Consider the following 12,500-nt stretch of genomic DNA (forward strand, 5'->3'; position numbering starts at 1 on the left):
ACTTCGCGACACTCGTATCCAATTCAGCAATATAGAAACATTAGTTCCATCAGACTAGATGCAAAGCTCTCTCTCGCTCTATCTCTCTCTCTCTCTGTATATTCATACATACATACAGACATGTGTGTGTGAGCATACACACACAATAAGTGAAGCATAATGGAGTTTAGGGAAGGGCCACATCAATTCCTTTACCAAGACTATTAACGGTGCAAGTGAAATGAATTAATCTCACTGGCAAATCGAAATTTAGTCACGATGTTTGCATATACAGTACGATACTTGCCATAAGCAGTGATGACCGTATGATAATATTTTCCTTCTATTTTCTTTTGGTTTGTTTTTATGCTTTCTTTTCTATCCATTACATACCGATACACACACACACAAATATGCAAACACACACATATACGTGTATACGTACGTGTGGTTGGGTGGGTATGTATTGATTAATCCAATATTTTTTTTACCAAATCCTCACGTATTACAACCAAATTGAGTTCAATGTTTACATTAGCATACTTATAACAAAAAAGAAAAACAGTAAACACACACACAAAAAAAAAATTACATACAGAAAAGCAAATCGGCACTTAATTTCTAAAGTTATCACTTCCGTAGCAAAGACAAGAAAAATAAAGCATGAAAATACACCCCACACCATCGTACGAAAAAATATACACTACACACCCAAGCACACAGAACTATACTTCTATATCCTTATGTATGAGAGTAGATTGGTAGATCCGTATGTATGTAGAAGTATATGTATAACGATTCACAGACACACACACACATACACATATACACATGTATCATATGTATGCATGTATGTTATGTATGAATGTGGAACCAACATAAGCAACTCTTTTATGCTGCTTTTGAGTCTTCATATTTCAGCTAGTGCTTCGTTTAAGAGTGATCTGAAATTAATAGTATTGCCGAAAATAACTCGCTATTACTCAACTGCCTACAGAATTTTTCAAATTTTACTTCAACGAAACTTTTCTCTATCATCCTGAATAGTATACTTTCTTACATGCCTAGCAGCATCTTACAAGCACACACACATATATATGTATGTATGTGTAGTTCAGTATGTGGCAAAGTAATTTATTTTACTAAGCCCTAATTATATAATGTAATATTTTGAATTCGCCTTAATGGTCCTTTACAATACTGAACACTTGGTGAAATTGATTATTAATTAATTTTACCCTCAATTGTTGATATATATATATATATATATGTATATATATATGTATATATATATATATATATATATATATGTATATATATATATATATATATATATATATATATATATATATATATAACTGTGGATTAACTGTTGAAGTGGACGGACGTCTATTTGTTTCTCTCCCAAGTCAGTAGCAAGCTACACAGCTTCAAAACTACTGACCTTAAATATATATATATTTGTAACCACGTGTTTGCCTACAAACCCGTAAGTACGTTTTCATTTAACTACAAATTGTTATATCACACTGTTTTTCTTTAATATCATCAAACACCAAATAATCAAAAACTCACACCCTTAAGAGAGAACATTTATATATATATACACTTCTTTAACTCCCAAGAAGAATATATATATTTTCAAAAATCAAAAGGAAAACAAACAAAAGAAAAACAAACATGACTAACTTGCAGGCCTGCAACAGACGAAATTGGTCTGATAACGAAATTGATGTTTTAATAAACACATGGCTCTCTCTTTCCCAAACAGAAAATCTAAATGTCTTGTGTTTGAATGAGATTGCCGAAAAAACATCACAAGTGGTCAACACACGATCCGTCAAACAGATTCGTAGCAAGTTGAAACATATCGAAGTATCTTTCAAACTGATAAGAGGCCATTATGAAAAGCTTCTACATATTTTCACACAGTTCAAGAACAACAACAGCTAGAAAATCAGCAGCCACAACAACAACAACAACAGAATGAGCCACTCCTGGTTCCCAGCACAATGGCTGACCCTGACATCGGTCAGGCACAACAACAACAACAACAGCCACAGCAACAAGAACAACAACAGCCACTCCTCAACTCTAGCTTACTAGACGATTCACTAAATGCCAGTATCTTTTCACCGCTCTCACAGCAACCACCACAATTATCATCATCATCATCACCACCGCTGCCACCATCGTCTTCTATCACCAAAAATACCAACAGAAAACCAAATAAGAAACCACTGCCCTCTTCCCCCACATCACCACCTCAATACTACTGCAGTAACAAAAACTTAAAGAACATAGGAAGCAGAATGCGCCCCCCACGGCACAAACAGAAATCCCCAATATGCCGCTATTCACTGCGCCAGAGACTCTGCACAAATAGTGACTGCATCTTCACGCATCTACCCGGCACTAGACGCACTACCGGCCAAGGCCAAAGCACGCATCCCACAATAACATCAACACCACCAAATAGTAAATCGAAATTCAAAACACACACAACTCGGAGTCCCAAAATCTGCCGGTATTCCCAACGTGAGAGAACATGTCTACTGAGTGACTGTCCCTTCACTCATCTTCCAGGGACCCGACGCACAAACAGAACGGGGCCTCAAGCCAACACACAAACCTGAATAATAACAATAAAAATAGAAACACACCATGCTGCAGTAATGCTGGTCCAGTCTTTTCAGGAAGACACAAAACACAAACAACAAAAGTGGAAACTACAACCCTATCCAACAGTGCAACCACACCTCCAGCCAAAAACTGCTCCCTAAGCAGGAAATTCTTTTTTAGCCATGTTGAACATGGCAAAAGAGATACACAAAAACATTCTAGCCATCACTCAACACCATCCTATGCTATTACCCAGTGCACCAATTCCCCACATTGCTGCCACTAACACACACAAAAAATCCAAGCCCCCTGCAACAGTCAAAACCAGCCACTACACTAACCTCCACATTCCTACTCAATGCACAAGGTGTCAGCCCTTCCATCAATGCACAAAAATGGAAGGTCCAATTCATTGGTAACCATTCACACCACATCCCTTTCTTCATTCTCACTGAGACCCACCTTGACAACTCCCACTTGGAAGCCGAAGTGAGAGTGAAGAATTTCACAACCATCCGCGCGGATCGTATCGGCAGGAGGAAGGTGGAACTGCCATTTTCCTGCATGATTCATTTACGGCAGATGGAAATAGTATATTCTCCAACGGCTACTGTGAATCAGTCACCGTGCACAACAAAGCCAATGACCTGACAGTAATTGGGCTCTATAGGCCGCCCCAAACACCCATACTGTGCTTTAAAGAATGCCTCAACAGCATTAAGTGCTTTATTCAACAGTGCCATTCTAGCAACATACTCATGATGGGAGACTTCAATCTACCCTGTGTTGACTGGACTACAAACTGTTTGAAACCAAGCACTCCCGCCTCAACCGCTGACAAAGAAGCAGCAGAGTCACTTTTCGACTTTACGAATGAGTTTTTCTTGTCCCAACTTGTCCTTGCACCAACAAGACATCAGGACATTTTGGACCTAGTGTTTAGTAACCACACTAACACTATACATAACGTTACAGTGGAAAAAACCCTTCTTTCAGACCATGACATGGTTCTCTGTAACATGAAATTCCACCAGCCGAAAGCTAATCCTAGTGACCTTCCTCCAGCCCACCCATTTGACAACATGGATCTCCATAAAGCCAACTGGGATGCAATCAGGAACGAGCTATCAAATGTTGACTGGTCCTTTACACATACACACATCTCCACCAACCATAAAACATCTTGGCAGATCTTTGTAGACACCGTCACAGACATATGTGCAAAACACTCCCCACCAAGACCTGTGAACAAAAAGTGCAGAATCCCCCAAAACAGAAAAACCATTATCAGAAAAATAAAAAGAACAAACAAAAAAATTAACAAACTAAAGTACTGCCAACAGCAACACACACATTCGACGGCTATCGCACTGCTTGAATCCAAAAATATAACCTCCAACAATGCATGAAGACCCTCATCAATAACCAAAGATCAGCTGAGGAGAAGTGGGCCATTGAAAAAATCAAACTCAACCCCAAAGTGTTCTTTTCATTTGCGAGGAAACGCAGGGTCACTGTCTCCACTGTAGGCCCTCTAATTGACGAAACTGGCACTCTCCAAGATAATGCCAAATCCATGGCCGAGATACTGCAGAAACAATACTGCTCTGTTTTCAGCAATCCTGATATGGCCGATCTGGGCTGTATCAGTGATGTCAACCCCCACACACTATATCGGACATAACGTTTAGTGCCCCTGATGTCTTAGCGGCGATAAACGAAATAAAACACAATTCAGCAGTAGGCCCCGATAGGTTCCCTGCTTGTGTCCTGAAGGTGTCGTCGACACCAACTTGCATCTCCCCTTGCTAATCTGTGGAGAAACTCACTGGATGCTGGCTATATTCCAAAAAACTTCTGTCCCAGTCTGTTGTCCCAGTTTTCAAAAAGGGAAACAAGTCCCTTGCAGTGAATTACCGTCCGATCTCACTCACCTCTCATATCATCAAGGTATTTGAGAGGGTGGTGAGATCTCGAATAACCCAATTTCTGGAAAGCAACAGACGGCTGATCTCCAACCAACATGGGTTCCGTAATGGAAGGGACTGCCTAACGCAGCTCCTGCATCACTTTGAGGACATTTTGAGAGCTTTGGGAGAGGGCTCCACACCGATGTCATCTACCTTGATTTCAGTAAGGCCTTCGACAGGGTCGATCACAAGATCCTATTGAAAAAACTATCCAACATTGGTGTCTCTGGAAAGTTACTGAAATGGATTAAGTGTTTCCTGACAGACAGATCTCAACATGTTGTAGTTGAAGGGGTAAAATCAAGCCCAGCCAAAGTCAGTAGTGGCGTTCCGCAAGGCACTGTGCTGGGCCCACTTCTTTTTTCATCATTTACATTATGACATTAATGACATCATCAAGCACAGCAACATAAAAATCTTTGCAGATGACTCCAAGCTACAAAAGGTCATAAATGAGGCGAGTGACCGGACATGCCTTCAGTCAGATCTACTGGCTGTTATCCAATGGGCAGAAAAAAACAATATGCTGCTGAACGAGGACAAATTTGAGCTAATCCACTTTGGAAAAGAGGATGCCCTGAAACTCCCATACTCCCTTCCTTCAGGTGAAACTCTCGCGGCGTCCAACAACATCAGAGACTTGGGAGTAATTGTGGACAACAACGTAAGCTGGGCCACTCATATAAACACCAAAGTTGACATGGCCCGCAGAATGTGTTCCTGGATTCTCAGAACTTTCCAGTCGAGAGATATCCACACCATTATCCTTCTCTTCTCCACTTTTGCCCGACCCCACCTTGAATACTGTTGTCCACTGTGGTCTCCCCACACAATACAAGGTATCATAAAAGTTGAAGCACCTCAAAGGGCAATCACAAAAAAGATAGATGGCATGACAGGCCTCGACTATTGGGGTCGACTAGAAAAGCTAAAACTCTATCTCTCCAACGTCGTCGTGAGCGCTACATCATCTGCATGATGTGGAAAATATTCCATCAGCATTGCCCAAATGATGTTGGCATCACCTTTAAGTACATCCAAGGCTTGGGCCCCGTGCCATCCGCCCAAAACAAAAATCGCACTCTCATCTCATAACAACAATACGGCACATTATTTCACCTCAATTGGCCCCGCTCTCTTTACATTACACCAAAACACATTAAAACAGAAACTGACCCTATAGGGTTCAAGAAGTCTTTGGACAGATTCCTTCAAGAAATCCCGGATAAACCCCCTACACACCCGGATATGTCTCTGTAAACAATAACTCTCTACTTGAGTGGGCCATAGTGCCCAATTCTGACTTGAAAGACTTCACCAGGTGGTGCTATTAAGTTAGACATGGCCTGGGCCAATAATGGCCGAAACCTATCAAAGTATCAAAGTAAGTATAAGTATATATGTATATATATATATATATATATATATGTATATACATATATACATACATATATATATATATATATATATATATATATATATATATATATATATATATATATATATTATATATATATATATATATGCTTCATCATATACAAGCATATATGTATACACCAAAGCAAAAGTGTATACACACACAGACTCAGAAATATAAATGTGTATGTTACATAATACACACACAAACACACACATACATATATCTGTTATGTTTTACTTGCGAGGTCAGTTGACTGCGGCCATATTGGGGTACCAATTCGAAAAGTTTTAGGTTAAAAAGGACTTAATTTTTCAATTCTGGCACTTAATCTATCGGGATTCCTTTGCCGAATAACTACGTTACCGGGACGTAAACACACCAACGCCAGTTACCAAGCAGTGGTGTGGGAACAAACATGCACAAAGACACGCAAACATTGACATATACATATACCTCGGGATTCTTTCATATCCACTCACAAGGCTTTGGTCGGCCGAGGCTTCAATGAAAGAAATTTTACCCAGTGTCACGCAGTGGGACTGAACTCAGTACACAACCACGCCTGCACTCGTTATACACACACATAGACACACACATGCACGCACACATATACACACATTGCTAGATTGACAGACTGATATATATATATATATATATATATATATTATATATATATACATACATATATATATACATACATATTATATATATATATATAATATATTATATATATATATAATATATTATATATATATATAATATATATATATATATATACATACATATATAGGACTCGCGGTTTCGATTCCCAGACCGGGCGTTGTGAGCGTTTATTGAGCGAAAACACCTAAAAGCTCCACGAGGCTCCGGCAGGGGTGGTGATCCCTGCTGTATTCTTTCACCACTCTTTCTCCCACTCTTTTTTCTGTTGGCCCGCTCGGTTAGCCAGCTGGTTGGCATCATTCGAAGGCTAAAACAATGCGATGTGTACCTACATCTGATGGACTGGTCGGTCACGTGACGTGATATATATAAATATAATGGTGAAGAATACGTAAGCACACGACAGATTAGTACAAAAAGAAAAAACATTAAGTACAGGATGTTGCTAACAAGTGAAAAATATATAGAGAGAAGTACAGGACGAAATATCAAAGAAAGTCTAACACCTCCTCAGTTGTGGATTGTTTATTACTATCAGTTTCGAGCTTATATATATATATATAATAGGAGTGGCTGTGTAGCAAGAAGGTTGCTTCCCAACCACATAGTTCCGGTTTCAGTTCCATTGCGTGGCACTTTGGGCGAGTGTCTTCTACTTTAGCCTCGGTCGATCAAAGCCTTGTGAGTAGATTTAGTAGACGGAAACTGATAGAAGCCTGTCGTATAAATATATATATATATATATATTATATATATATATATATATATATATATCTATGTATGTATGCATATATATATATATGTGTATATATATATATATATGTATGCATATATATATATATATGTATATGTATGCATATATATATATATGTGTGTGTGTGTGTATGTATGTGTGTATTTGTGTGTTGGTGTTTTCCTCCCTCCCATCGCTTGGCAACCGATGTCGGTGTGTTTACGTCCTTATAAGTCAGCGGTTCAGGAAAAGAGACCGATAGTGCTGGGGTGGTTTTGTTCGACTAAAGGTGGTGGTGCAGCATGGCCGCAGTAAAATGACTAAAACAAGTAAAAAATAATATAATATAATATTATATAATATAGTAATATAAAAAAGAATATATATATATAACTGTAAATGTAATATGTGACAATTATTCGGTAACCAAGATAAAACTCTGAGTTTCGGATGCTGAGGTGGAAATCCACGCTACCATCTCTTCAGTTATCCGGCCATCGGAAAAACGCTATTCGAATGACTGCTAATTAAGATAAGGGGGTAAAAAGTACATAGTATTCGCGTAAACGCGCCTTTTCATACCTACACATGTGCACCCGCACACCCGCGTACGTTCTTTCTTTTGTTATCTTACTGTTTTTACCAATATATATATATATATATATATATATATATATATATACGTATAGACAAATATACGGAGTGCAGTCTTCTGGACTATTTCAATCGATCAAGTTCAACTCACATGACATTGGTTACTTCGAATAATCGGTTGAAGCTGCCGATCCATGAGACCAAAGCTTGAAGTAGATGATTTCTCAGAAAACTTCTAAAGCACAAACCAGTTCGCTGCCTTATTAGGGAACAAAATATTAAAAGTGCATTACGTATAATGATATTGTATCATTATTTATGTTATGTTATTCTTCTAGGTGCAGGCATAAAAATGTGGTTACAAATCTCGTGAGCAAGTGACTTCTACGATAGTTCTGTGCCGGGCCAATACCTTGTAAGTGAATTTGGTAGACGGAAATTCTATGTAAGCTTGTCATATATAACCACACACACACACACTAAAACTCACACACACACACTAACACATTCACACACGTGAGTGTGGGTGTTTATCACCCACCGCCACTTGACAACTGATGCTGTTTTGATTAGTAATGTCTTAGTTCAGCAGTAGAGTCCGATAGAATAACTCCCACTGGGTGCAACCGAATGCTAAGACTAGTAGAAAGATAAAACACGATTTTGTAACTAGTTACAAAGTTCAGCATTCCGGAAAATGGTGTAGGGTTAAATATGACGTCGATTCCTTTTTCTATTTGCATCCGGAAGTATAAATATAGAGAAGGGATTCCACGCGAAAAATGTAAACTTTTGAGACCCTCACCGAGTTATAAATATAAATATAAAACAGAAGCGCATTCCACTTTTCAACCTTATACCGTTACACTACTTTAGTATCTTGCTATTTATCTAACTGTAATTGAAATTAGTAATATGGTACACGCATCAATAGAAAGTGACGGCTGTTTTAAGTGGGTCCCACACACGGAGTCAAAACTAAATTACTTCCTTAATTTGCGTGTTCAGTACCTCAAATCAATCTTTATTTAGCCGACAACAAAGTGTGCACGCATATTCATCCATACATCCAATGCATGCATACATACATACGTATATATATATACATACACACACTCACATATAAGCGCATAGCAATATACACCTATGTATATATATCTATCAATCGATATATACATATATATATATATTATATATATATATATATATATATATATATATATATATATATATATATATATATGTCGAGGCGCAAGTCCGGGCACGGTTTTTTATGGAAGACCAGCAGTCGCTCATGCATACCAGCCTCCACTCTCTACACCATTGATGTTATCCAAGGGAAAGGCATAGGCCAATACAGCTTGGCACCAGTGACGTAGCAACTCATTTCTGCAGATGAGTGAAGTGGAACAACGTGAAATAAACGGGCTTCGTTCAGTTTCCGTCGACCAAATCTACTCACAAGGCATTGGTCGGCCCGAGGCTATAGTAGAAGACACTTGATTTAGTTGCCATGCAGCGAGACCGAACCCGGAACTATGTGGCTTGGAACCAAGCTTCTTACCACATAACCACTTCTGCGTTTATATCCACTCTCTCTCTCTCCTCTCGCTCTCTCTCTCGCTCTCTCTCTCGCTCTCTCTCTCTCTCTCTCTCTGTATATATATATATATATATATATATATATATTATATATATATATATATTATATATATATATATAAGAGAGGGACGAGTCACAATCGAGGTGTTATGAGTTTAATGATTAAACGGAAGAGAAACATGTAGACACGCCATAAAGGAAGAAAAATGCCGATAAAATGACGTCACTAATTTTTAGTGACGTGACACATTAGGTGAGAAATCTCTTTAACAAATCATTTTGCTTATTCTCTTGGATATTGCCATATACAAAGTTAATCGCACAAATTATACTTCCTAAACCATTCAGATATTCACTCGTTAGGAACCTCTAGGGAAATAATTTTGTTGGCTGAAAAAAGCATGACATTCTTCTGTCCTTTGTGATTAGGAAATGTCACTTATCACTTGAGTAATTGATTGATTGATTGGTTGATTGATGGACTGGTTGATTTATTGACCCAGTGATGAATGCAGGGCACTTTAAATATGAATTGCTGACGAATGGAACGAGAACTTCATTCTTACGAAGCTTTTCTTTTTCATTGGAATTCAAAACATATCAGCAGAATATAAGCGTATGTATGCATTCATTCGGTATGCATATATGTATGTATATACATATATTCTTTTATTCTTGTCTGTTACTTATTTAAGTCATTTGAATGCGGCCATGCTGGAGCACTGCCTTGAAGGGTTTTAGTGGAAGAAATCGGTCCCAGGATATATTTAAGTTTACTACTTATTCTATCTTTTGCCGAAACGCTAATTACGGGGACGTAAACACACCAACACCCTTTGTCAAGCTGTGATGAAGAAAGAGCAAGACACAGATACACACGCACATATATACAGACGCAGGAGTGGCTGCGTGGCAAGAAGCTTGCTTTATAACCACATGGTTCCGGGTTCAGTCTGACTGCGTGGCACCTAGGGCAAGTGTCTTGTACTATAGCCTTGGGCTGACTAAAGTCTTGTGAGTGGATTTGGTAGGCGGGAACTGAAAGAATCCTGTCGTATATACATATATATATATATATGTATGTATGCATTTGCTTGGCTGTGTTTGTGCCCCTCGCCATCGCTTGACAACCGATGTTGGTGTGTTTACGAATCCGTAACCTAGCGGTTCAGTAAAAGACACCGATAAAATAAGTAATAGACTTATAAAGAATAAATCCTGAGGTCGATTTGTTCGATTAAAGACGGTGCTTCAGCATGGATGGCCACAGTCAAATGACTGTAACAAAAAGAAAAGTATTCATACATACATACATACATACATACATACATACATACATACCCACCACACCCATATATATATATATAATATATATATATATATATATATAATATATATATATATATATACGACGTATTTCTTTCAGACTCTACCAAATCCATTCGCAAGAATTTGGTCGTTCGAGGCTATAGTTGAAAACACTTGCCCAAGGGGCCACGCTATGAGACTGAACACAGAACCACGTTGTTGAGAAGCAATCTTCTTACTACACACCCACGTGTATTAAACCTGCAAGTTTTTTTTTTAATTCTCTCTCTGTGTATTTCCCCGTGTTCCTTTCTGCTGAAGAGCGTAGGCTCGAAACGTAAAAGGCTTTTTCACCATCCCGAAAGTGAAACTAATACACCTGTTTGTTGTTTATACATTAATACACCTGTCTTCGTCTTTGTTTTTCTGTATATATATATATATATATATATATATATATAGTTTACCCGTCCTGTCGAAAAGACACCTGTCTGTAACGTCCTGTTTTTGTTATTATTATTATCATTATTGTTTTTACGTATTTCGTATTCTTATTCGTGTTATCACTATTATTTTTACGTATTTTTGTATTCTTATTCGTTCTCGTCCTTGTTTTGTATAGGAATCTAATGCGCTTGGCTTAGATTTTCCTTTGGGGCTGGCCAGGTCGGAGCAATCTCAAGATTAATCAGCCGAAATTGCGAAGATGATCCGGTTCTTGACTGAAGATTGAAGGCTTCGAATCTCCCGTCCGTGTTTTTTGTATCGTCTTCTAAATGCTATCGTTTTTGTCCCAGTTTGTATTTTTTTACATACACACACACACACACACACACACACACACACACACACACCACACACACATATATATATATATATATATATATATATATATAAGAGGAGGGAACTTTTTAGTTTACAAACCAGGTGCTTTCATTGGATTTTAGGCATCACAAACGACGTAATGATGCATGTATTTATTCATGTAGTATGTATGTACATTTGCGTATTAACATGCATACATATCCATATGTATGTGCACACACACGCGTTAATATTGGGTCGGATATTACTCCATATACGAATTTGTATATTTTTTTTATGTATGCGTGAGTAACCATATGCTTGAATGCCTATACGTCTATAATTGCACTTGTTACATTTATGCAATGTGCTACATATTCTGACACTGTCTTTGATGGGTTGTATCTGTTATAAAAAATATATATTTATACATACAGATATACATATATCCATATGTATATATGTATTCATGTATATGTGAATGTTTGTATGTTCGTATGTATGCTCTGGCATTACTATTTTTTGCCATTCGATTAAATATCGGTCTCCAGCATGAACAAATTAGGCTTGGAAATAAAAGACACGATAACTTGTCACCCTCACTCACAAACACACATACACACACACACATTTACACACTCATACACTCATGCATATATACACACACACACACATAAACAACCAACAATCAACCACACACATATATACAGTTTATTTTAACTGAATATTTATTTCGCTAGCTGACACATTAAAAGACACTTGCAGATGTAACCAGAATGTCGTGAGTGTGAAGAAAAGTTCTTAG

The 12,500-nt window shown here is 37.9% G+C and overlaps 1 protein-coding gene across 8 annotated transcripts in view; it reads right to left on the reverse strand.

The window, feature by feature from the left end:
- LOC115210354 (potassium voltage-gated channel protein Shaw) overlaps positions 1-12,500 on the reverse strand; it is a 505,184-nt gene that overhangs the window by 416,186 nt on the left and 76,498 nt on the right. The gene's annotated exons all lie outside the window — the stretch shown is intronic.

The sequence above is a fragment of the Octopus sinensis genome, linkage group LG4 (genome assembly GCF_006345805.1).
Source record: "Octopus sinensis linkage group LG4, ASM634580v1, whole genome shotgun sequence".
In the NCBI taxonomy this organism is placed as follows: Eukaryota; Metazoa; Mollusca; class Cephalopoda; order Octopoda; family Octopodidae; genus Octopus; species Octopus sinensis.